Genomic DNA, 27,725 nt, shown 5'->3' on the forward strand with positions numbered 1-27,725 from the left:
GTTTTCTTCTTCTCCATCTTACTTTTTTCTCCCTTCTCCCCTTTGTTCTATGGACTTATACTTCCAGCATCTTCTCTTCACTTGGTCTTTGTCTATCCTGCTGCCTGTCTCTCTCTCTTATGAGCACTCCCTGCCCCTCCCTCTTTCCTCATTACTTCATTCTCTTCCAAGACATCAACTTCCACGTGTCCCATCACAAATGGACCCCTTTCTCCCTTGCCACCATCTCTCTTTATGTCAGATACAGAATCAGCCTATGGTACATGTACTAACAACATTATGTATTATTTGCTATATGTAATAAACAATAGTGTTTTCATTTAACTTAAAAGAAGCTGAGTCGAATATCTGCAATTCCTAGCTCAAAAATATAAAACATAAATAAGTTCTTGATCTATACGTGGCCATTAGCTGTTTGGGTGGTTTTTATTTTGAAATTTCTGAATCAACAGAGTCTGAGGAAAAAGTGATTGCTTACCTCCTACACTACAGAATAACAACTCATAAGATAAGCCCCAATGTACATGTAAATAACTTTTAATATTTTTTCATCAGTGAATTTTTCCCTTATTTAATAAATGGGCAAATACAACTGAAGCATTTGTGTCTCTATCATAAATGTGTTTTTACTTTAATTGGTAATAACATAAATTATTCCTTTTGAATTACATTTGTACCATTATAATAATAAATTCAGGAATTCACCATCATCTTCACTTGTTCATTTAGCAATGTGCAAAATTATTATAGAAATTATACATTCTTATGTATAGGAAGCAGATTTATGGGAAAATACATAAAATGGAAACATGTAAGTTCTTAATGCATTTCAAATTATACTAAAATTTAAATGAAAGAGCATAATGCCTAAGAAAAATAAACTGTTTTTAAATCTATCAGATTTCAGGGGCGCCCAGGTGGCTCAGTTGGTTAAGCACCTGCCTTTAACTCAGGTCATGATCTCAGGATTCTGGGATCAAGCCCAGCATCAGGCTCCCTGCTTAGCAGGGAGCCTCCTTCTCCCTCTGATGCTCTGTCTACTTGTGCTTTGACTCTGTCAAATGGAGAAATAAAATCTTCTAAAATCAATCTATCAGATTTCAGAAACTGGTAAGCATAATGAAAAAGGAGTATTTGGGCAAAAGGGTTAAAAGTCATCCTTTTACAAAGTATGGTGGTCAGGTTATATTAAACTAGCTGTGTTTTTTTATTTTTATGCATAGATATATCTATAAAAATATTTATCACTATAATCAATAATTAATTGAAAATTGAGTATGCTTGGCTCTAAACTATACATTCTTGTATTTTTGCATATCCGGAACATGGACTGACTAACCCATGCTCCCACGGAGACTCAAGTCTCATAAGATAATCATTTGTAGCATGGTTATATACAATGGTTAGCAAAAAAAGATTTGTAAAAAGTAGATATGGATTTGAATTGCTGCTCTCTTGACATTAAGAGGGCAAACTAACCCAGGTTCAATTATTTTTACTTCCAAAGCTTTTCTAAAGTGGAGACGAAATGATAATGCTATTACTGAGGATGAACAACTAGCTAACTCATCACATCTGTTGAGTGCTTGTCACCAGCCAGGTACTGTGCTGAGTACTTAATCTATATGTTGTTATTAAATTTTACTTTACCCTATGACTGTCATCATTTTTTTAGATGAGATTTAGGAAGGTAAGAGACTTGCTCAGAATGCACAGGCTAAACAGCAGGGTCAGCATTTAAACTCAGGTTGGACTCCAGAGGATCTGCTCTTAACCACTGAAGAAGCAGGAGGGGTAGGGGGTTGGGCAGGGACTGAGGAGGCAATAATTCTACATGCAAACCAATGTGACAGCAAAATAACCTTAATGAGATATTCACAGCAGGCAGGAAAAAAGACAGAAGTTGTTGCTCTTCATGTAGATTTAAATAGCTACTTTCATGCCTACCCACCTAAATCAGTATAGTAAAAGTCACTTCTAGCTGTGATTTCAGATATTTCAGATCTTTAGGATATAACTTACAAAAGCACAGACAGAATGATAAGTCCCCATGTGTCCAGATGGGCTTTTGTTCTCACAGAGTAGCATTCACTTTGAAGAATTAGATTCAGAAGAAGAAGAAGGAAAAAAAAAAAACCCAACTAGGAGACAAATGGGCAGCTTGAGAAATTTCAATGTCCTCAGAGTGCTGAGATTCTCCCTCTTCTCAGGGCCCTTCCTGAGATACCACATGGCTGAAGCCACAAGGAATAAGAATCTTGACATCAGTCCAGTCAAGAAGTGCTCATTTCCCACTAGCATGGAGATAACCTCTTCTTTTGAATAAAGGTCCCAGGCCACCTTGCATCTGGGAGCTTGTCCTTCCCCCTCAAGCAGCAGCAACAAGAGCCAGTGGGAGCCCCAGAAGCAAAAAATAAACTCAAAAGATGAAAATAGCAGCATGTGAGCTCTGAAAATTACACTGCCATTGCAGCCACTTGACCACAGAAGTAGGCCAGGACCTGCATGCCAAACCTAAACAGAGCAACTGCTTGTTAAAATAAAAATTTTAATAGGATCTGGTGTCTTCTCACATAATAGCCAAACTGTCCAGTACACAATAGGAAGCCACACATTGTAATTTGAACCAGGAAAATAAGATCTTGAATGAGGAAAGGCAATCAATTGATGCCAACACTGAAATGAATCAGATATTGGAATTATCTGTCAACGACCTTAAAGAGCCCATCATAAAATGCTTCAACAAGCAATTACAAATTCTTTTGAAGAGAGAAAAAAATTAGAAAATCTCAGTAAAGCAATAGAAGATATAAAAATAACCAAATGTTGATTATAGAGCCAAAAAATGCAGCAAAAATAGAAAATTTGCTGGGTGGACTCAAAGAGAGAGCAGAGATGATAGGAAAGAATCAGTGAGTCTGAGGATAGTTCAAGAGAATTTACTCAGTCTGAACAGAGAGAGAAAACAGACTAAAATAAATAAAAATAAATAAACAGAGCCTCAGGGGCCTGCAGAACAGTAACAAAAAAAGAAAAAAATAGTACAACCTTCATATCATGGGAGTCCCAGGAGGAAAGGAGAGAGATTAAGACTGAAAAAAAAATGGAAACATAATGGCAGAAAATGTCTCTAATTTGAGAAACGATATAAATCCACAGGTTCAAGGAGCAACATGAACCTCAGATAGGATCATCACAAACAGACCCAGTTTAATTCACTCATTCTAAAAACTAAATTCAAAGAAAATTTCTTGAAAGCAGCCAGAGGGAAAGGATGCAGTACTCACAGGGAATAGTACAATGCATGAAAGCAGGTTTCTCATCTGAACTAGGGAGGCCAGAAGAAAGGAGCAGGCTCTTCTGAATATCAAAAGAAAAGTCTATCATAAATTCTACAACTGGGTAAACTAAACTATTCTTGAAGAACGAAGAGACAATCATCATATGGTTTCACTCATAAGTGGAATATAAGAAAGAGTGAAAGGGATTATAAAGGAAAGGAAGGGAACTTAGTGGGAAAAATTAGAGAGGGAGACAAACCATGAGAGACTCCTGACTCTGGGAAACAAAGGGTTGTGGAAGGAGAGGTGGGTGCAGAGATGGAGTAGCTGGGTGATGGACACTGAGGAGGGTGCTTGATGGGATGAGCACTGGGTGTTATACTAGATGTTGGCAAATTGAATTCAAATTTTAAAAAATTAAAAAAAAAACAAAGAGAAAACAAACACATTGGCAACCGAAGAAAAACTAGAAGTCTGTGTCCTCATAGACCTACCCTTAAAGAATGGCCAAAGAAAAATTTTCAAGCAGAAAGATAATATGAGAAGGAATCTTACAGCATCTGGAAGGAAAAAAAAACATAAAAACTAGAAATATGGGTAATTACCACAGAATAAATATCCTTCTCCTGAGTTGTCTAAATTATATGTACTGAGTGTGAAACAAAAATTATGATACCACCTGCATTCATCCCAGGTGTCCTTAGAACAGAGAAGCACAGGGAAATTGTACACACAACCCATGAGGATGTGGAGGCAGAGATACAGGAGTAGTGTCACTACAAGCCAAGAAACAGCAAGGCTCGCCAGTAGCCACCAGAAGCCACAAGAGTCAAGGAATAGATTCTCCTCCAGATGTTATGGAGAGACCATGGTCCTTACCCATACTTTGATTTCAGACTCTGACCTTCAGGACTGTGTAAGAGTAAATGTCTGTTGTTTTACATTCCTCAGTTTGTGGAAATGGGTTACACTAACCATAGGAAGCCACTACAGGCTGAAACAGCAAAATTAATCACATAGGATCTTAACGATATATGTAGGATGATCCACCTAACAGCAATAGTACACATATTTTTCAAGAACTCATAGAACATACTCTAAGCCAGATCATATCCTGGGCCACATTAAAAACAAAAACAAAAAACCACCACAACATTCAGGTCATGATCTCAGGGTTGTGATATCAAGCCCCTATCAGGCTCCACGCTCAGTAGGTAGTCTACTTGAGATTCTCCCCCTCTCATCTGCTCCATTCCTGCTTGTGCACGCTCTCAAAATAAATAAGTAAATAAATAAAATCTTTTAAAAAATTTCTAAAATTGAAATTGTACATAATATGTTCTACATGGAATAAAAGTAGAAATTAAAAAAAAAGTAGAAATCAATCACCATAAGATATATTCACAATGGCCAAAACTGGAAATAGTCCAGATGTATTTTAGTGGGTAAATGGTTAAACTAACATAGAATACCATATAATAATATAAATATAAAAAAATATATTCTACTTACAGAAGTAAAATTGTGGCTTAATCTGTAGGGAATTATGCTAAGTGAAAAATCGCTTAGTTGATAAAATAGCAGAGCTTTTGTTTTCCTGCTTTGCTTGTTTATTTTTACCATTCACTTGTTTGTGTTTTGATTTTTAGTCCATAATTATCCAGAGAAATATACTGTTTTGATACAAAACCAATTTTCTCCCAAGGGGCTATTAGTTTCTTAAAATTCCAATCTAATATCTACATTTATAATAGCTATAATTTTTTAAAACTGCAAAATTTGTTTTGATTTTCTCTGAAAAAGAATCCCTCATTAAATATTCTTATTTAAAGAGGCAATATAAAAATTCTTAAGTACACTAAATAGAACTTAAAAGAAATTAAAAGCATTCATTTATTTATCTATTCATCTGTTTTACAAATATTTACTTAATACCTACAAACTATCAGTACTATTTTACTCACTTTAAATATGCAGGAATTTAAGCAGAACATCTTTGCAGGTTTTATTTATTTATTTTTTATTTTATTTATGATAGTCACACACACACAGAGAGAGAGAGAGAGAGGCAGAGACACAGGCAGAGGGATAAGCAGGCTCCATGCACCGGGAGCCCGACGTGGGATTCCATCCCGGGTCTCCAGGATCGCGCCCTGGGCCAAAGGCAGGCGCCAAACCACTGCGCCACCCAGGGATCCCCTTTGCAGTTTTAATAAATTAAACAGTAAATTCAATTGTAAGGTATATGTACAATTATAAGGTATAATTGTAAGGTATATGTAACTGGGGGAATATTAAAATCTCAGGCTAATTATGATACTTAATCTGTAGGCTAAAATGAGACAATAAAATTCATACTGTTTATTGATAGAATCAGAAAAAAAAAACATAACCCTCCAGACATTATATCTTAGCATAGAAATACTTGCTTTCCCCTCCCCCCTTGCCATGTGTTTATACTTAATTTCATTGCTATTCTTGAAGTCTCAAAACCAGTGAGAATGGGGAAAAGTAACAAGGCAGGAAACCACAAATGTTGGAGAGGATGCGGAGAAAAGGGAACCCTCTTACACTGTTGGTGGGAATGTGAACTGGTGCAGCCACTCTGGAAAACTGTGTGGAGGTTCCTCAAAGAGTTAAAAATAGACCTGCCCTACGACCCAGCAATTGCACTGTTGGGGATTTACCCCAAAGATACAGATGCAGTGAAACGCCGGGACACCTGCACCCCGATGTTTCTAGCAGCCATGTCCACAATAGCCAAACTGTGGAAGGAGCCTCGGTGTCCATCGAAAGATGAATGGATAAAGAAGATGTGGTTTATGTATGCAATGGAATATTCCTCAGCCATTAGAAACGACAAATACCCACCATTTGCTTCGATGTGGATGGAACTGGAGGGTATTATGCTGAGTGAAATAAGTCAATCGGAGAAGGACAAACATTATATGGTCTCATTCATTTGGGGAATATAAATAATAGTGAAAGGGGATAGAAGGGAAGGGAGAAGAAATGGGTAGGAAATATCAGAAAGGGAGACAGAACATAAAGACTCCTAACTCTGGGAAACGAACTAGGCGTGGTGGAAGGGGAGGAGGGCAGGGGGTGGGGGTGAATGGGTGACGGGCACTAAAGGGGGGCACTTGACAGGATGAGCACTGGGTGGTATTCTGTATGTTGGCAAATTGAACACCAATAAAAAATAAATTTATTATCAAAACTTCATTCTAAAAATGGATTTGAATTCTGTTTTGATAGATAAGTCAGTAAACCACATAACAAAGTCGATTTAATGTTGCATGATTAGATGCCACTTTTCTTTTTGAATCACAGCAGGATTCATACAATATTTAAAGGAAATAGGTTTATGCTTCATAGTTGAAAGAAGTACATCAGAGAATGTTTTGATATTCTGTTGTGCAATTTTCTAAATGCAAAATGCTTATGTTTTGCTTTTTGATTCTTTATACATTTTTTTATTTAACAATTTCACATGATGTGAGGAATATTAAATTGATACACGGTTTTTAAGACTCGCGTGCAAAGATTATCTTTTCTCCCAAAGAGCGCAGATGATTTTATTGTTTCATGACATTCACACAATCAGTAAATCACACACATTCAAGGACAGCACTGAAAGTCTTCCTTACTTTAACACACATAGTCTGCACCTCTGGGGTGCCTTTGTCACCACAAGGCCACTTATACATCCCATGGGAGATTTTGGTTACATTTCTATATAATGAGTTGATAAAACTACACTTCAGAATGCTGTAGTAAATATTTGGAACAACCACTAAAATATTCTACAATGACAGGAAATTCTATACTCTCTTCAGGATATATTACAAAAATAATCCTGCACAAAGCACTAACTCATTGTTACATAAGGATGAAGGAAGCTGCCTTATAGTAACAGAGTACAAATTAATAAGAATTGGGAATTATAAAAAAGTTAGCCATTCTGAGTCAGCCCATTTAACATGAAAATATTCGGAGAAGGCCTCAGAAAAAAAAAAGAGAACAAACCCTAACTTCCAATTATCCAAGTCTATGTTATTTATGTGTGAGTTATATGTGTATGTGTGCATATATATTAAAATATTTGTTCTCCCATTCCTCATTTCATTCTTGTGAATCAGAGGTCAAATGAAAGATCAAGGGTGGCTATTTTTAGTAATAGAAATAGTCTTTTCCATTTTGTCTCAGTTGCATAAACATTTAAAAGAAATAACTAGGAAAATAGTGTGACCAAAGAATGAAATTTTAAGTTTTACTTGATTTTCATTAATTTAAACTACAATGCATAGAGTCACATATGGCTACTCACTGATATGTTAGTAAATTCATGGCTCTGATATTCCATCCATCATTTGATCTAAGTATAATTTTTCATTTCTTTGTGGTAAGGAATGAATTAGTATTTGGGTCACAGAGATGTTCTTGCTTTTGACAATGTCACATAGAAGGTTTGAAGAAGTGTTATATGTAAGAACTTTACTCAGTACTAAAGATAGAATTGAGTTTAAGACAGTCTCTGCCTTTAAGAAACTTATATTTTAACAGAGGAGATACATATTTTAAAAACAAAGAAAGACGAAAGAATGGACAGGTTATGGAGAGCTGAGGGATCCTCCTGCTGCAGAACAAGTAGATTGTGATGAAAACACACTGTTGAGGCAGTGATCTCTTAAGAGGTAGGAGAGGTTTGTAAGGACACTCCCACGTACACACATCAGAAAATGGAACAACCAAATGAAAACAAAGGAAACAAGCAACAAAAAAGCAAGACGTTGAGCTGGATCTCTGAGAGGGTCAGAGAGAAGCCAGGCTTCCCTGAGAGCCAAGGGGAGAGGGCTTGGGTAAGGTGACTCTGAGACCTGGGACATGTGCACAGTTAGGGACCCTGGTTACATACTTCAAGCTGAAGCTCCACCCTCAGAGAAGGCTGGAGTGGCCCTCAATCACAGGCATCTAACCCCTCCCCAGTTTAGAGTCTTCAGACTGTCAATATGAATAGGCTCAAGCAATGGACAAAAGCATGGAAACAATGAACACAAGATTTAGAGCTCCAAAACCAGCCAGTTGTCAGGTTCAGAACATAGAGCCACCAGGTATGTATAAGTAAGGATACAATCATAAAGATAAGCAAGGACCTAGAGACTATAAGGAATGAGCAAGCAATTAAAAACTTGGCATAGGTCATCAAGGGTATAAGAATAGTATTTACCTCAAACAGTTGTAATATTACAAAAAGTCCTATGTGCCATGTTGAGCACAATATCCATCACAAAGAAGTCTTCGGTAACTACTAGGCAACCTCACTGTGGATTTTTTTTAATTTATTTTTTTAATAATAAATTTACTTTTTATTGATGTTCAATTTGCCAACATATAGAATAACACCCAGTGCTCATCCTGTCAAGTGCCCCCCTCAGTGCCCGTCACGCATTCACCACCACCCCCCGCCCTCCTCCCCTTCCACCACCCCTAGTTCGTTTCCCAGAGTTAGGACTCTTCATGTTCTGTCTCCCTTTCTGATATCTCACTGTGGATTTTGAGCCTGCCTCAAATGTACTCAATCAGAACCCCCTGTTGTTGGGCTCAGAAATAGATTTTTTTTTACAAGACCTCTGTGCGATTCTGAAAATTGACTAGACTTGGGAACTACTGCCTCAAATATCATTTTGTCCAATCCATCCATCTCACACGTGTAAATGAAGAATAAGTTGCATGGGGAGGACACTTTGCATAAGGGTGCCAGGCAAGTTGGTAAAAGGGCAAGGACTCAAACCAGACCTCTCAGCATACACAGCCTCACTGTGGATAGTTCAGAGCTAGAAGATATGTTCTGAATAAAACAGGAACAGAAAATTCAGGAATGGCTCAGAGCTAGGAAATTAACAAGCCCATAAATACTTTCATCAAAGGTGAATCACAAAACTGTTTCAACAAACACTCTAGACAGTATTTGTTTTGACAACTTTATGAATGACTTTCCTCCATATTTGTGGAACCATTAAAGATGTGAAGGGGGTCCCTTACATTTTTTTCCATTGGCACACCACTGCATTTTAGGAGAATAATGTTTATTTTGTTATCAATTTGGAGATTTGAGTTTTCCAAGTGCATCCTTAACGTTTGCCAAGGTCTGCCTGACAAATAAAGCCTATTTGTGACCAGTAATATCTCTCAATCATCCCTTGGAATTGTACACGTTTTAAAATGTTTCTACAGACATTGCTGTATTTTGCTCTCTGACGTTGGAAGGAGTACATAATCAAGGCTACTATAATTAGAGACACTGAGGCCAGGGAGGGCTGAGTGCCAGAGATCACACAGAGGTAAGTTAGAGAGCCCTGACAGCCCTGACCAATGTTCTTTCCATACATAGTGTGGAGAGATGGATGAAAAGAGTGACAGCTTTGAAACTAAAAATTATATGAGTTTAGAGCCTAGTTCCATCATTTGCTGTCTGAGTAACCACAGACACATCACATGGCCCTTCAGGGCCATAGCAACCTCATCTGTAAGACTGGAATAATAACAATTTTAATGGAATAGCATTAGGGTGAAGTTTAAATGAGGTAATATGCATAAAAAACCTTACCTAGTACACAATATACATGCACTCAGTGATTATTATTATACTATTGTTACTCTTGTTATTAAGCATTATGACAATGATGATGATTTGGCTGGTGCTAGAGACACACAATCAAATAAGAAATTATAATTCAATTATGTTGAAGAAACTCTGATGGTAATATATTTTATGGGGCTGCATTGAATAGGCATAGGATATGGGTTAAAAATACATCCCTTTATTCACTGTAGCATTTTCAGTAACAGTAAGAAAAACAGCAAATAATTTAAATGTCTGTAGTAGATTTCTACTTCAATGAGTTATGTCCCATCAATCAAAAAAAGCTTCACAAATCATTACAAAATACTACCATAATTAAAATATCACAATGAAGGTTGACTTTGCATTGGCAAAATTTCTCAGATACACATAATCAGTATTCATCTTTGTAAACATCCCCAGGAACATGAACAATGTGTATGAATTCCTTATCAAGATAATAGCATTCAACTGAAGAAGCATGCCTTGGAGGTTGTTTATGAAAGTGAAAAGCACAGGAGTTGTTGGCATATGGCAAGGGAAGTGTTCCACAGTGAATGATGGCAAGTTCAAAGGCCCAGATAGAAAAGAGAGCATAGCACATTGAGGGCATGCAAGAAGGTCCGGACCGATCAAAGCAGAGAGCAAAAGGGTCTAGTCAGGTCAAGGCCATACAAGTGAGTCATGACCACTGGAATGTGAGCTTAATCATGTGATTCTCCAGTCCTGTCCTCCCTCTCCTCTTTCCTCTGCATGGAGGACATGTGTCCAAGATGGTGGAATAAGAAGGAGCCTGGGTTCAGAATTCTCTCTTGCAACCCAGCTGCTCAGATACCTAACCTGCCCTCAGATGTATCATGGGAGCAATAAATCCATCTTCACTATGTCGAGGGAGTGGGATTTGATGATAATCACAGCCTTCTTTACCTTGACTAAGCACCGGGTCTTGATCAAAGATCACTTTCCCCCAACTCCATCACCCATTTGAGAAGTGGTCTAGAGTTGCAACCCCTTTATGCTGTGACCTTGGAGAAAAGAATCCATTATAGCTTTTTCCCATCCAACCTGATTATATTCCTTATCATTCTAGTTAATATTACTCCCACTTTAAGGTTCTAGGCCATCAATGAATTACTAGAAGAGTCCTGAGATTAACATAATTCAATGTATAATTCTGAATCTAAAGCTTCGCATAAAGGACTAACATATGGTTGGTTTCACACTTACCCAACATAAATCATAACTTGCTATCAATTCTTTATCTCTTTGAAACTGAATTACATGTGTATCTTTCATTCCACTGAGATATCAAAACCTCTCAAGCATACTGTAAATAATCTAAATTATTTTTTAGATCTAAGTGTTTACAAAGAGTATATAAATTAATACATTGTTTGGGAGATATTGAGGAGATATTTCCTATAAAAATAAAAATCTGGGATCCCTGGGTGGCACAGCGGTTTGGCGCCTGCCTTTGGCCCAGGGCACGATCCTGTAGACCCGGGATCGAATCCCACGTCAGGCTCCCGGTGCATGGAGCCTGCCACTCCCTCTGCCTATGTCTCTGCCTCTCTCTCTCTCTCTCTCTCTCTCTCTCTCTCTCTCTGTGACTATCATAAATAAATAAAAATTTAAAAATAAATAAAAAAATAAAAAAATAAAAATCTCCAGGGCAAACTATGGGTTGGAGACTTTCTCTTTGTTGTTTATTTTTAAATTTAAATTTATCCTCTGATTTAATTTTGCAGTTATCTAGTTAATATGAGCAAGTGTAATAATGGAGACGGAAGAAAACTAAGTGATGTGCCCAAGATCTGTGGCTAAAGAAACTCAGAAGTGGGACTAGAACATGGGTATCTTTGTCTTGGGTATGCCTTTCCCCTGAACCTTTCACTAGCACCAACAACAGGACTTCAAAAAATTGTGTGTTTACACATGTTGTGGGGAAACCCTCAAGAAAGCTTCCTATACAAGGCCCAAGGATCTCTGCATGGTCATGTAATGTTTGTTCAAACATTTTCCTTGGGAAATGGGAAGTAGATAGCATTACCAAAATGTGACTCCCCATCTTTAAAATGGCAATAATGAATGAACTTCAATAACAGGATTGCTATTTGGATACATATTGGCTAAAACAAAACACCCAGAATAGTCACTGGCATATAATAGCATTACATATTTGTTAAATAAAAACTGTCTGGGTCATAATAGGCTATCAGGAGTTTTCCAACCCTTTTGCTTGTCATCTCCTATTGTCCTACACGCTGTTAAGCTTTAATTACAATGAATTACTGATTGCACTGGTTTGTGAGGGCTCCTGTTATGAAGTACCACCAATTTGAATGGCTTGAACAACAGAAACTGAAACAGAAACTTTTGGAAGCCAAAAGTCCACCATCAAGAGACCCTGCTGCTCTAAATGCCTCTCTCCTAGCTTCTGGTAGTGCCTTGGCTTATAACATTTGACCTCACCTTCACATGGTGTTCTCTTTCTCTGTGTGTATGTACATCTCTATGTCCGAAGTTTTCCCTTTTTATAAGGACATCAGTCATACTGGATTAAGGCCACCCTAATGACCTCATTTTAACTTAATTACTTCTGTAAGGACTCTATCTCCAAATATGGTCACATTCTGAGGTACTGGGGGCTAGCCTTCCAAGACATTTTTTTGAAGGACACAATTCCACCCATAACACTAACTTATTTACTGGGCCATAAGAGTGTTCTAGCTGTGACACATCATATCATATTCTAAGGTTCTTTAGTAAAGTGCTCGGAACCAGTAGGACCATCTACCCATCTGTTATTTTAGCCCTACCACATTTTATTCCTTTTTTGTTGTTTATTGTTCTCCCTAGCCCTTACCATCCTGTCATACTATTTTCCTACTTTTCCTTGTTAATGTCTGTCCTGATAATAGAAATACAGAGACTTCTAACTGTTCCTTTGCTTTCTACCATATGGAATAGTACATGCCATAAAGTGGGTAATCTACAGATATTAATAAAATTATTAAATAAATTTATATGAAAATAATCATGGATAAAGATTTTACTATCTAATGGAAGGATGGACAAATGGTATCTTTGGTCTGACTTCACAGATCTCTGATTTCTTAATGGACCAACTCCTTCTTTTCTCTTTCTTTGAACATTCTAAAGTATATGAAAAGAAGAAAAATAAAAATTTTAAGAAGAGCTATCCACTAGTAATCTCCTAGGCTCCTAATGGCCTAGTTACTTCTTAGAACAGGAACACTTCAAATATTTTATTAATACGATATTTTGGGTAATATCCAAAAAGCACAAACTAGCAAGAACTGTTATAGATAACTAAACTGAACAAATCAAGATGCCAAATTAATGTCTGTTTGTTTTCAAATATTCCTGTTTTTCTTATTTATATTGATCAAAGAATTTTGGTAATTCCCATATTGCTCCTGTGTTACAATAATCTATCACTCGGCTTCCATCACCAGGCCAATTTAGAGGCTCTAACAAGAGTATCTTGAAAAGAAAAAGAAAGTAGATCCTGTACAAAACATAATTTTTATAGCATTTCTGAGCTTTAAATAGGTGAAATAAAGCTCCAAGTGGCCTCAGCAAAAGTAAAAGCTATCATCTGGAGCTGAAATCTTAACCATGAGCTATATGTGCAAACTTAAAGAAAGAGTAGCTTGAGGGTAAACGCCAACGCAGGCACCAAGATCTGTAGACTTAGTTTTGCATTAGAGGTAGGGATGGGGAGCTGAGCCTGAGATCCTTAGATTGTACCAGAGACCCTTAAAGGGGTTCAAGTGGTCCCAGGTCTGCACAGTCCCCATGGTCCCTTTGGAAACACAGAAACCTTCTCTCATATGGAACACATACTGCATTCAGGCTCCAAGCTCTTCTTCAGGATAAAATAATATCAAACAGAAGATAAAATTCAACAATCACAAAGCATTCAGGGAAACGAACAAACCAGAAATGAGACCTGGAAGTAACAAAAAATAGATTTAAGACTTCAGACACTGATGTCTCAGAATTAGCATTACAAAACAGGTATGGAATGTTTAAAGAAATAAAGGGTAGCATCACAAACAGGCAGGGAGAGATGACCAAAACCAACTAGGAAGGTTTAATAAAAGAAGAAGATAGATTTATCATTGAGAAATATAATGGTTGAAGTTTAACAAAACCAAAGGACAGATGGGCTAAAGAGAGTAGGAGATGCTATCCCCCAAAAATCAGTGAACTAGAATCATAATACAGATCTGAAAATCCTGTGACATGTCACATGGAGAGACACAAAGGTAGGAAATATGGAAGACAGATTGAGTGATAGGTAAGAAAAAATGTGAAAAATCTGACCTAATTCTAACCAGAGTACATGGAAGAGAGAATAGAGAAAAAGAATGAAAGGTAATATTGGTAACAATAATGACTGTGAATCTTCCCGAACAAATGGAAAACAACCCACACCACCAACCACAATATCCACCAGGAAATAGAAATATGAGGAAATCCAGGATTAGACATTGTAATGAACCTGCAGGATACCCAGTTTTGACCAAGATCATAAGAGTAGACAGAAAAGATTACCTGCAAATGACAGATAGACAGCCACAATATGAACCGGAGACAATATTTCAAATGGACTCAGAGATACTGTCATCCTAAAATGACGCACTCAAAAAAAAGCTACATTTTAAAAATGCCAATGAGATAAATATGTCAACAGCGCTTATGAACAATAAACTAACACACAAAAATGTATTATTGAAAGAAAAGGAAAACAAACCCAGAAGGCTAGTCTATGATGGAAAAACAGATGGTTAACAAAAAGGAGGTAAATCTAAAAAAATATTGTCTATGAAATAGGACATGAAATATTTATAGAAATTGTCATATGCTAGCTACTTCTTTACAAGCATACAAGATGTTTTGTTTTGTTTTTACTGAATAAGCTTAAGAAACAATGATATAATGGAAAACATTAGAGGTAATAAAAAAAGGTATATTATTGGGGATCCCTGGGTGGCGCAGCGGTTTAGCACCTGCCTTTGGCCCAGGGTGCGATCCTGGAGACCCGGGATGGAGTCTCACGTCGGGCTCCCGGTGCATGGAGCCTGCTTCTTCCTCTGCCTGTGTCTCTGCCCCTCTCTCTCTCTCTCTCTCTCTCTCTGTCTCTCTGTGTGTGTGTGTGTATGACTATCATAGATAAATATTTTTTTTAAGAAAAGGTATATTATTATGAATGAGAAAAGTACAGTGAAAAACCAGGGCATGTAAACTTATAGTCACTGCTACTTTGCAATTCTTTCTTGTAAAATAAACAGTATATAAATAAATAATCTCCAAATTATTCTCTGTTATTTCTGTTGAGCACTTAAGGTTTTGGTCATTTGCCTGTAGACCCCATTCCAAGCCTTCTCGGGATCTAGTCTCACTCCACACTTTGCATCCTTACCTCTACTATCCTCCTGACAAAACCAAACCACTCTGTTCTAAGTACATATGCTATGCTTCTACTTTACTCACAGACAGAAATGTGATTTTTTCCAATCCTACCATGGCTCTATCCTATTTATGAGAGATGCTTTCCAAATGTCACTTCCTTTTGGAAATTGTTCCGACTCCAACTCTATCTTTTCAGGTAGATAAAACCTCTCTTACCTCAAAAGCAGTATGGTTTTTGCTCAAGCTTCTCTTTTGGGACTTAGCACATTCTCTCCGACAATGACTCTTCACATCTTATCCCTCTACTAAACTCTAAGCTTGTTGAAAACAAGATCTATTTAAGAGTAACCTTTAAAAATAGAGCCTAGGGGATCCCTGGGTGGCGCAGCGGTTTGGTGCCTGCCTTTGGCCCAGGACGCGATCCTGGAGACCCGGGATCGAATCCCACATCGGGCTCCCGGTGCATGGAGCCTGCTTCTCCCTCTGCCTGTGTCTCTGCCTCTCTCTCTCTCTCTCTGTGACTATCATAAATGAATAAAAAAATTAAAAAATAGAGCCTAGTATAGGACTTTACATAGAGTTTCAATATTTGTAAAATAAATAATTGCATGAATGAATGAAATGGAAAACATCTCTGAAACAAGCAAAATTTCAGGAATAATATGAGAGGGAACAATATTTGCAAACTATATAGATTATGTATATACATTTATAATTATATGTTCATATTTATATTTAGCTAACAACTAATGGCCAACAAGATTCCATCTTTATAAGCAAACAGAGACCATGAGTAAATGGTCTAATCTATTAATTTTGGTGGGCATGGAGGACTTTTCTGGGGTGACAGAAATGTTGTAAAACTAGGTTTTGCTGGTGTTTCATAACTTTGCAAATAAATTTAAAATCACAGAATAGTGCTCATCCCGTCAAGTGTCCCCCTCAGTGCCCATCACCCATTTACCCCACCCCCCGCCCTCCTCCCCTTCCGCACTGGGTGTTATTCTGTATGTTGGTAAATTGAACACCAATAAAAATTAATTTATTAAAAAAAATCACAGAATAGAGAAGAAGAAGAAGGAAGGAGGAAGAGGAAGAAGAGGAGAAGGAAGAAGACGAGGAGAAAGAGGAGCAGAAAGCAGATGAAGAGGAGGAGGAAGAAGGAATTTGTTCAGTCATGCCCATCCACGCATAGATTCATGTGTCTGAGAATAATATATTACCTCTCATCTGCACCAACAATGACAGCCTTGGTATTGGAAGAAATAAAGTGTTATTGATTGCATTATTTATTTTCCTGTGTTAGAATCCATCAGAACTACTCTAGTGGTGAAAGAAAACAACTGGAAAAGTAAGAGAAAAAGATGACTGGCAGGATCTGCAACAGCCACCGGGGCTGCCCGAGAATTAAGAATTTTCAACAATAAGCGTAAAACACACACACACAGACGTATTAAATGTACTTGCTGTCAACCTGATCCTTTGATACATTTTTCATCCTACTTTGGCAATAACCAATTAAACACTGTTCTGGGCAGCCCGGGTGGCTCAGCGGTTTAGTGCCACCTTCAGCCCAGGGCGTGATCCTGGAGACCCACAGTCCAGTCCCATGTCGGGTTCCCTGCATGGAGCCTGCTTCTCCCTCTGCCTGTCTCTCTCTCTCTCTCTCTCTCTCTCTCTCTCTCTCATGAATAAATAAATAAATAAATAAAATATTTTAAAAAATGGTTCTATCTTCAGAAGGTTGTTAATAAAGAACACTGTCATAAACTTGCTTTAGAAAGATATATTAGCTTGATGTACAGCAAAATATGACAGAAAATTTGGAACAATTCAACTATTTTTCCTACATTAAAGGAAAATCTTAAACTTGGGGGAAGATTTACAAAAAATGCCTTCTGGCCTTATTGTTCAGAAAAACTTCAGGAGACAATTAATTCAAGTTTTAGCTGAAGTGGTAATAGTAAGTCCAAGATCTTATATTCATAATTTTCCCATTTAATCAACCGATTCAATAATTGAAATATTTCAATAACTTCACATGGCTTTATAGTACCATGCTGCCTTGCTCTCTGCACCACATATAAGAGATTCTCTTCAGTTTATTAAATATTGCATAATCTCTTTTTCTCTATGCTTTCTGAACTTATGATCTGCTCCGGCTGGAGCACCCCAACTGCCTTCCCATCAGCACCCACACACATTCTCACCTCCTCTGCTTCCCTCAACTTCCCTTCACCATTACTACCTTTTATTACCCAGCTGTATTCCTATTTCTATTTCAGATCTTAAGTGCCTCAAGATTTCCTCCTCTGGATCTACATTCTAAATCAAGTGTATCCGTTATAAAGTCCCAAAGAACTCAATATTTCTCTTTTCATCTCACTTGAACCATAACCATAAATAACCTTCCCAATGAGATTATAAATTCTATGTGGATAGGGACCATATCATTTTTGACTCGTCTTGTAAACTTTAGTCACAAAGATACTGTTTGGTATTCAGTAGGTGCTTAAAAAATATTGGCTGAATGAATGCAACTAAATATATACCATATGTATATTCTAGATGTATTTTTTTTTGCTTTTAACATGGATGGGGTCCATGTTTTGAACCTGAGTGTCTTTAATTGTATCTATCAAAGAGCATGCATTAAATAAATACAGATCAACATTATTCTGGTTTTTAAAATTTTCACAGAAGGATAAAAATACTTCTTCAAAGCACACATTCTGCTACATCTCACTTTTTCCTAGAATATTCTTCTTGTTCTTTGATATACATTCATGTTACATGTGTTACACAATATATAACATACATTCATATACATATCTGTGTATAAATATATATGCAAACAAATAAAATAAATCTTTCCTTTAAAACTTTATTTCCTATTATCCTATTTATAAATCCAACCATCTTAGCTACTGTGTTGGCTATTCTGTGTTCTCCAGAATCACTCACTAACCTTCTGTACCTTGCACTGTGCCCCAAAAGGATGATTTATATGGTCTTCATCAATTGGCTCTCCAGTTGCACTCTGGTTTCCAGTTGGGTTTGGCCAATGGTAGCCACCAGGAGGTGAGCAAGAGAGGAGAAAAAGTGTAGTTTATTTATTCTTTTGGTTTGACCCCCGCTGGTGTGTTGTTTGGCAGTGGTTGTATCCTTCCACCTAAGGCAAGAGCTCCTATAATGGGTTCTTCTTGAAAGGTACTTTTCCTTTCCTTGCTCCATCAAGATTAGGAGTGCCAATGGTCCCCAACATGACTAGTCCCTGCTTACTTCATAATCTCTTATTGGTTCTCTTAACCCTGTGCACAACTCTGTAAACACCCCTTCTATTAGAAAGACTTGCCAATTATCTTAGTTGAGTATATCATTAAGTTTCTGCTGGACCCTTGACTCATAGACTAACATACATAAAGACCATTACATAGTTCCTCCTTGAAACAATGTTGTAGAATAGACAGAGCACTGGACTGTCTGTGAAATAAAATATAACTATTCATTCTTGATTCCAAGACTCTACAAATGGCTTGCTTCCACCACTACTTGCTGTTCTTGCCCAGTGGGCTTCCAGCTGAGGACTGGTCAATGTGGTATATCAAGGGGCAAAAAAAGTACCATTAATCCCTGTGGGTTAACTAGTCCAGTAGTTAGTTTTCAAATAGACTTTCAGGAATCTCTAGAGATGGGCTTCTCAAACTTTACTGTGAAACATATTACTGGTATACCCATTAGAATACAGAGTCTCTGATTCAGTAAGCCCAGCAGGGACTTCAGATTCCCCCTTCCTAACTAACTTTTGAGGTGCTACATCTCCAATCAGCTGCTGCTCCTGCTGCTGTTTCTAGACCACACTCAGTGTCAACACCCTCCAGTGTCTGTGGTTGCCCCTCCAAGTAGGTCTCAGAAGTATGGGGGAGGCTGGGAGAAATGACTTCTTCTCCTAACATCTTTACTCTCAATTGTTTTATATATTATGATTCCAAATAAGATTTTATTTCAGGGGGCAGTCCGGGTGGCTCAGCGGTTTAGTGCTGCCTTCAGCCCAGGGTGTGATCCTGGAGTCCAAGGATCGAGTCCCACATTGGGCTCCCTGAATGGAGCCTGCTTCTCCCTCTGCCTGTGTCTCTGCCTCTGTCTCTCTCCTCTCTGTGTTTCTCATGAATAAATAAATAAAATCTTAAAGAAAAAGATTTTGTTTCAGGGGGGAAAATGACTCTATTTCTCTAAACATTTATGAATTACTAAAATACCAGCCTCATGCTCACATTGCAAGTGACATCAAGAGGTAAGACGATTTATTTTGGCCAACTAGTCATAGCTAGTTGTTGACAGAGACACAACTAGAATTCAGGTCCTGACACCACAGACAGTCTTACCACTTTACTGACTCTGACTTTTTTATTTTCTTTTTCTTATTTCTATTTTTGAGTGTCATGGTATTTTGGAAATGGTGAGATCTAACTACTCATTTTTACATGAGTTGTTGAGTCCCAGAATGATCAGACTCATCTGGGGGCACTGAGACCTCTCCAAGGAATGGGGTGTAGCACTGAGTCACCATCTTGTAATCCTGTTGGTAGGCATTCAAGGTAACTTATAAGCGTAGGTATTATTCTAGGTAATGTTTTAAAATGCAAAGAAAAAATAGTGCATATTTCAAATTTGGCTGGCATTACTTTTCCTCTGTATTCTGAAATATGTGGGCATAAATATTCTTAGCCTCAGGACCCCATACTGTCTGCTATTCTGCTTATCTGATTCTCTAAAACTTGTGCTTTTCCAAAAATATAATAGAGGAACAGGAAATATTTCCAAAGGGTTTCTAACTTTTTACATAATATATGTATTTTTACATTAGGAATATGTGCAAAGCCCAAGAAACATTTATCATCAGAGAAATTCAATAGTTTGTATTATCAATATTTATTCATATTCATCTTCCATTTGGCCATTTTCAGTTGATACCAAAATTGAAACTTACTCTGATCTGAAGTCCTGATACAGTTAGTTTTAGGCTTTTCATCCACTATATGTGACTCACTGCTCTTGATTAATATCCCTTCAAAATATTTACATTCTGTTTCTTGTGTCTTATAACCAGTATTTACAAGTTTGAAATCCAGTTTTCAAACCTCTGGCTAAAGCAGAAAAATGAAAACCAAGCTTGGACTTTTTTGCTCTTTTACAATATCATTGCCGTGTCAGAACACATTTTTAATAAACTGAGTTTTGCTTAATATCCTGGCAAACCCAGGAAAGAGTGTAACATCCTTCTGTGAATGGGCCTACCAGGACTGAGATGACAGGCTCTGCTGTGCTACAAAGGATAAGCTGCAGGACATTATCAAGAACAGTACCTTTATCTTCTCTAAATAACACAATCACAGCAATCCTTCTGCCTGAGCCTTTCAAATGAGTGAACCTTATTTCATCATCTTTCAGGTTACCTTCCAGGTAAACATGCCAAAGAAAAAGGGTTCAGATAGGAAGAAGAAGAGCCAATATTTGCCATCAGGTGTTTCACCATTGTTCATGCTCCTACCTTCATTTGGACAGACCTCCCTCAATTTCTACGTGTCCAACTTCTACCCATCTTTAAAACTGGAGTTATTTCTTATTCCCCTACAAGTTCTCAATCCTGGCCACATGTTAACATCACCTGGAGAGACATGAAGTGTCCAGGGTCCACACCAGACCAAGTAAATGAGAAAGCAGCTTGCTCACGTTTCATGGATGCAATGCTCTCTTCTTATTTAAGAGAGCCAAACAAAACCAACATAACAAACAAGTAAAACAAAACAAAACAAAACTAGGGGCAGATGTTATCTCAAATATTCTTTCCATTTTCCTGAAACGAGTCAATTTCTGAGTCCTTAGTGCATCCCCCCCCCCCCCGCCTTATCTTGTGGAATGGCTTTAATATTTGGAACTGGGTATTTCTTTAATTTTTACTTGCAGGAAGACAAATCCAAGTCTTAGCACCAAAGAAAAACATGTTACGTGGGTTGTCTTTGCTTTCCTTAAAGATTATGTACATGTGCTTGAATTCCTCTCTCATAATGGAAGTTCGAGTGCAAGTTAATATAGGTACATTTTATCTGTGTTCTTGGTGTCCATCAGACATCTAACATGTATATCTTTTCTATCAAGAGGATCTCATTATAATTCACTAGACAGAAAAAAGAAGCAGCTCAGCATATTCAGGGCAGTCAGAAATACTTTTTACTGAGGTCATAGTTATGCTTAAAAGACTAAGAGGCAGAATTAGAAAACTCCCATTATACCACAGCCAACATAATAACGGATTCAGGTGAGCATCATTAATGAATATTAAATCCACTGAGTGAAAGTTTGTTGGAGAACAGGGTATGTTCACATGGTTCAGAGTGTCGCCACACAAAGAACTTGTTAATTATCAAATAAAAGTTACCTTTTCTTTTTTCTTTTTTTTTTTTACCTTTTCAATGGAGAGATATAGCATCCAAAACCTTAACCAAGTGATCTAAGTTAGCATTACAAAGAATGGGATAAACTGATATTATGTGCCTCTTGGTGTGATACAATAGGAGGTACACAATATTGCCTATCCAATACCTTTAACCCAAAAAGAGAGACAGACAAGCCAAGAAACAGACTCTTAACTATAGAGAACACACTGATGGTTACCAGAGGGGAGGTGTTGATGGATAGGTGAAATATATGACAGGGATTATGAAGTGATGTATGGGTGGGTGATGTATGTAAGTGTTGTATCACTGTATTGTACACCTGAACCTAATATTATGTCTGTTAATAATACTGGAATTCAAATAAAAATAAATTTTAAATAAAGAAACAAAAAATGTCTTCTGTGGTATTAATACATTCAGATAATGCCATCAATTGGCCCTAAGGAAATAAAACTTTGTGATAATTAAAAAACAAACAAAAAGTACCTTTTAGCTTATCACATTCAAGAGAAAATACCTGAAAAACTCAGATCACAGAACTTCTGAAAATATGTTAAAGTCATAAAAACAATAGTGGGAGTCTATTTTGAATAAAGCTGGCTAAAAAACATGAAAACCAAATATACCATATGCTCAACTAGATCCTAGGAGGAGAATTAAACTTAAAATTTTTGAGGCAATTGGGGAAATTTGTATATGAATTATATTGTAGGTAATATGCTCTCAGAGTCAATTTTTGGGTGTTTGATAATGGTGTTATGGCTGTGTAGATGAATCTTGTCCTTAGGAGATACATGCTAAAATCCTAGGGATTAGGTGGTAGAACTGAATTTCAAATACTAAAGAAGTAAAACTCTATTTGCCGATGACATGATATTATATAATAGAAAACCCTAAAGATTCCATCCAAAAACTGTCAGAACTAATAAATTCAGTTAAGTTGCAGGATACATAATCAATGCACATAAATCTATGTTTTTCTTTACACTAGTAATGAATTCTCAGAAAGAGAAATTAAGAAAACAATTCCATTTAAAATTGCAATCAAAAAGAATACCTAGGAATAAATTTAAACAAGAAGGTGAAAGCCTGGCATATTACAAACTACCAGACATTAAAGAAAGATATTAAAGAGGACTCAAATGGAAAGATATTCTCTGCTAATGAATTGGAAGAATTAATAGTTACAACAATCTACAAACTCAATGCAACCCCTGTCAAAATTCCAATGGTATTTTTCACAGAAACAGGACAAACCTAAAAACTGTATGAAACCAAAAAAGACCCAAAGAGCCAAAGAAATCTTGAAAAAGAACAAAGCTGGAGGCATCACACTCTCTGGTTTTGAACTCTATACTACAAAGCTATAGTAATTAAGAGTTGGTGGCACTGTGGTACAGGGCTTTTATAAACAAGCCACTTGGGTGCAGGTAATCAGCTCCCCCCCCCCAATTCCCACTTATTCTAGGTTCTGGGATCTACTATGGAGCTTCCAGGGCTGATGTAGACACCTGATCTTGGACCATCCCACTATGTTCTTCTACTGCTCCGGGTGCTCTTGTGCCCAGGTAGTGGTGAAGGGCAAGGTTGGGAACTGGGCTGGACTCCATTCTGGCATCTTCATGTTAAAATCTTCCGGGTTCCTCACAGTTCTTGTTTTCCAAGACTGGTTTCTAGGGATTTGTTTGCAGGGTCTGCCATGGAGCCAGAGCAGATGATGGAGGGACAGATGCAGGCTATAGAAAACCCTCTCTGATTACAGTCTTGGGACAATGTTGAGAGAATAAGAGGCAATGAGATGGTAAACTAATATTCGACAAAGGAGGAAAGACTATCCACTGGAAAAAAGACAGCCTCTTCAATAAATGGTGCTGGGAAAATTGGACATCCACATGCAGAAGAATGAAACTAGACCACTCTCTTGCACAATACACAAAGATAAACACAAAATGGATGAAAGATCTAAATGTGAGACAAGATTCCATCAAAATCCTAAAGGAGAACACAGGCAACACCCTTTTTGAACTTAGCCACAGTAACTTCTTGCAAGATACATCCACAAAGGCAAAAGAAACAAAAGCCAAAATGAACTATTGGGACTTCATCAAGATAAGAAGCTTTTGCACAGCAAAGGATACAGTCAACAAAACTCAAAGACAGCCTACAGAGTGGGAGAAGCTATTTGCAAATGACGTATCAGATAAAGGGCAAGTTTCCAAGATCTATAAAGAACTTCTTAAACTCAACAGCAAAGAAACAAACAATCCAATCAGGAAATGGGCAAAAGACATGAACAGAAATCTCACAGAGGAAGACATAGACATGGCCTACAAGCACATGAGAAAATGCTCTGCATCACTGGCCATCAGGGAAATACAAATCAAAACCACAATAAGATACCATCTCACACCAGTGAGAATGGGGAAAATTAACAAGGCAGGAAACCACAAATCTTGGAGAGGATGTGGAGAAAGGGGAACCCTCTTGCACTGTTGGTGGGAACGTGAACTGGTGCAGCCACTCTGGAAAACTGTGTGGAGGTTCCTCAAAGAGTTAAAAATAGATCTGCCCTACAACCCAGCAATTGCACTGCTGGGGATTTACCCCAAAGATACAGATGCAGTGAAATGCCGGGACACCTGCACCCCAATGTTTATAGCAGCCATGTCCACAATGGCCAAACTGTGGAAGGAGCCTCGGTGTCCATCGACAGATGAATGGATAAAGAAGCTGTGGTCTATGTATACAATGGAATATTACTCAGCCATTAGAAATGACAAATGCCCACCATTTGCTTCAACGTGGATGGAACTGGAGGGTATTATGCTGAGTGAAATAAGTCAATCAGAGAAGGACAAACATTATATGGTCTCATTCATTTGGGGAATATAAAAAATAGTGAAAGGGAATAAAGGAGAAAAAATAAGTGAGAAATATCAGAAAGGGAGACAGAACATGAAAGACTCCTAACTCTGGGAAACAAACTAGGGGTGGTGGAAGGGGAGGTGGGCGGGGGGTGGTGGTGACTGGGTGATGGGCACTGAGGTGAGCACTTGACGGGATGAGCACTGGGTGTTATTCTATATGTTGGCAAATTGAACACCATAAAAAAATAAATTTATAAAAAACAAACAAACAAATGAAAGCCAGATCCCATGCCCCGCCTCCTACAAGCTGGCTTCTCTGGAATAAATCCAACTCAATTAAAACAAAAACAAAAGAAAACAAAAAAGGCAATGAGAAAGGCCATCAAAACACAGAGAGTGGATCTCCAATCTGCCAACTTGTGTCTACCTGAATCAGACAGTTATGCCTATATTTATTAGAGGGACTTGCTGTACTTGCAAAAGAAACACCACCAAGTCCCATTGAATTTCTAGCATCCTATCTTTCAAAAAACAAGGCACAGTTTGAAGATTGAAACTGACTTATCGGTAAGAACAGAAAAATTTGGTTCCTACTGTAGATTTATATGATTAAGAGGGAGCTTTAACTGCCATGATTTTTCCCCTTTTTGGAAGTGTAAGAACCTTCAGGACAAAAGAACTTATTTCCAGAACTGCAGAATAAAATATATTTACTCTGTTTTCATTTAATCACCATACTAACTTAATGAGTGTATTCTGTGCAATTTTTCTCAGAATTTGTTTAACTTTGTCTTTAAAATGACCTTCATAGTGAGCTGTTCAAATGTCTAAAAAAAAAGCTATAGTAATTAAAACAGTGCGTATTGGCATAAAAACAGACATGTAAATCAATGGGACAGAAAATAAAGAGCCCAGAAATACACCCACACATACATGGTCAATTAATTTACGACAAAAAAAAAAGCCAAGAATGTACAATGTGGAAAGGACAATCTCTTAAAAATGGTGCTGGAGGGCAGCCCCAGTGGCTCAGCGGTTTAGCGCCGCCTTCAGCCCAGGGCATGATCCTGGAGACCCCAGATCGAGTCCCACATCAGGCTCCCTGCATGGAGCCTGCTTCTCCCTCTGTCTGTGTCTCTGCTTCTCTCTCTGTGTCTTTCATGAATAAATAAATAAAATCTTTTTAAAAATGGTGTTGGAAAAACTGGACAACAATATGCAAAAAGAATAAAACTAGACCACCATCTTATGCAATACACAAAAATTAACTCAAAATAAAGACTTGAGCTTAAGATTTGAAACCATAAAACTCCTAGAAGAAAACATGGGATATAAGCTCCTTAAACTAGGTCTTGGCAATGCCATCAAAAGCAAAAGCAACAAAAACAAAAATAATCAAGTGGGACAATATCAAACTAAAAAGATGGTGGACAGCAAAAGAAATGAAAAACAAAATAAGGCAACCTACTGAATGGGAGAATACAATTACAAATGCTATATCTGATAAGGTACTAATATCCAAAACATATGAAGAACTCATACAACTCAATAGCAAAATTAAACAAACAATCTGATTAAAAAATGGTCAGAAGATCTGAATAGACATTTCCCAAAGCATACAGATAGCCAATAAGTACACAAAAAGATGCCCAACATCACTAGTTATCAGAGAAATGCAAATTGAAACAATGAAATGTCACCTCACAGCTGTTAGAAAGGCTAGGATAAAAAAATACAAGAAACAAGTGTTGGTGAGGATGTGGAGAAAAAGAAACTAGTGCACTGTTGGTAGAAATGAAAACTGGTACAACCACTATGGAAAACAGTATGGAGTTTCCTCAAAAAATTAAAATAGAACTATTGTATGATTTAGTAATTCCACTTCTGGGTATTCATCTGTAAAAAATTAAATCACTAGTGCAAAAAGTTGTATGCATCCCCATGTTCATTAGGGCATATTACAACAGCTTAGATATAGAAAAACTCTAAATGTCCATCAATGGATGAATAATATATATACGAATATATGTGAATATCTGAACATATTTTTAATTCAACCACTAACAAAGGAAATCTTGCCATTTGTGACAAGTATGGACCTCAAAGGCATTATGCTGAGTGAAAAGTCAGAAAAAGACAAATGCCATATCTTCCTTATACATGGAATCTTAAAACAAAACCACCAAGCTCATAAATACAGAGAACAGAGAGGTATTCACAAGAGGTAGGATGTACAAAGAAGTAGAAGAAATGGGTGAATATTTTTTGTTTTATATATAAAACAGTCCCATCAATGGAGGCATAGTGCAAAGTTGAGGTTTCCTTCTAGAAGCCCTTTGTAAATATTAGTGGTACAGAGAAAGATGGCCTGTTAATTAAACATTTGAGTCTGTGGAAGAAGAACCCTAGAAAACTTTGACAGATGTATAAACCCATTTTATTGTCCTCCTTTTCAGCAAATGTATCTATTTTTCACAGAATAAAAAGCAAAAGGATAGGTAACACAACTAAGTTTTGGAAGACATTAAAGGAAATAAACACATTTTGAGAATGAGAAATGCCACCAATTTATTAAATCAAAAGCAAGAACAAGATAAATGACACTAGAAAATTATACTTTCAGCCACTACTTTAAGGGGGCCAGAAACCACAACAACATAGGGAAGGAAACGGATGCTGATTACTTGAACTAATTAAGTGCATTTAAACCTGTGTCCCCATGATGCTCACGACACAGACATTTAGAAATGAGCTGAAGGTGTCAGCTTCACAAGTCATACAGGGATGACATGGAAGGCTGGTGAGAAACAGGCAACAAGTTTTCTTTCTAGTCATTACTTAGATTTGTTTTCATAATTAGGCAGGAGATAAATGAATAGAACACATGCCAACATAAATAAGTCGAAAGCCACTTCATGAGCAGGAAAAAAACAAGAGTTCAAATAGCAAGCAATCAGTAAATGCATACTATTAATGTGAAATTATTTTTGAGAAACATATAAAGAAATTGTTAAATGAGTATTATCCTTCTCAAAGTAGCACAAAGTAACAT

At 37.3% G+C, this 27,725-nt stretch overlaps 1 protein-coding gene and 1 pseudogene across 2 annotated transcripts in view; one reads left to right on the forward strand and one right to left on the reverse strand.

The window, feature by feature from the left end:
• Window positions 1-27,725, reverse strand: part of GUCY1A2 (guanylate cyclase 1 soluble subunit alpha 2) — a 334,359-nt gene that overhangs the window by 145,300 nt on the left and 161,334 nt on the right. The gene's annotated exons all lie outside the window — the stretch shown is intronic.
• Window positions 23,506-25,227, forward strand: LOC129497365 (protein dpy-30 homolog; annotated as a pseudogene).

The sequence above is a fragment of the Nyctereutes procyonoides genome, unplaced genomic scaffold (assembly GCF_905146905.1).
Source record: "Nyctereutes procyonoides isolate TBG_1078 unplaced genomic scaffold, NYPRO_anot_genome, whole genome shotgun sequence".
NCBI lineage: Eukaryota > Metazoa > Chordata > Mammalia > Carnivora > Canidae > Nyctereutes > Nyctereutes procyonoides.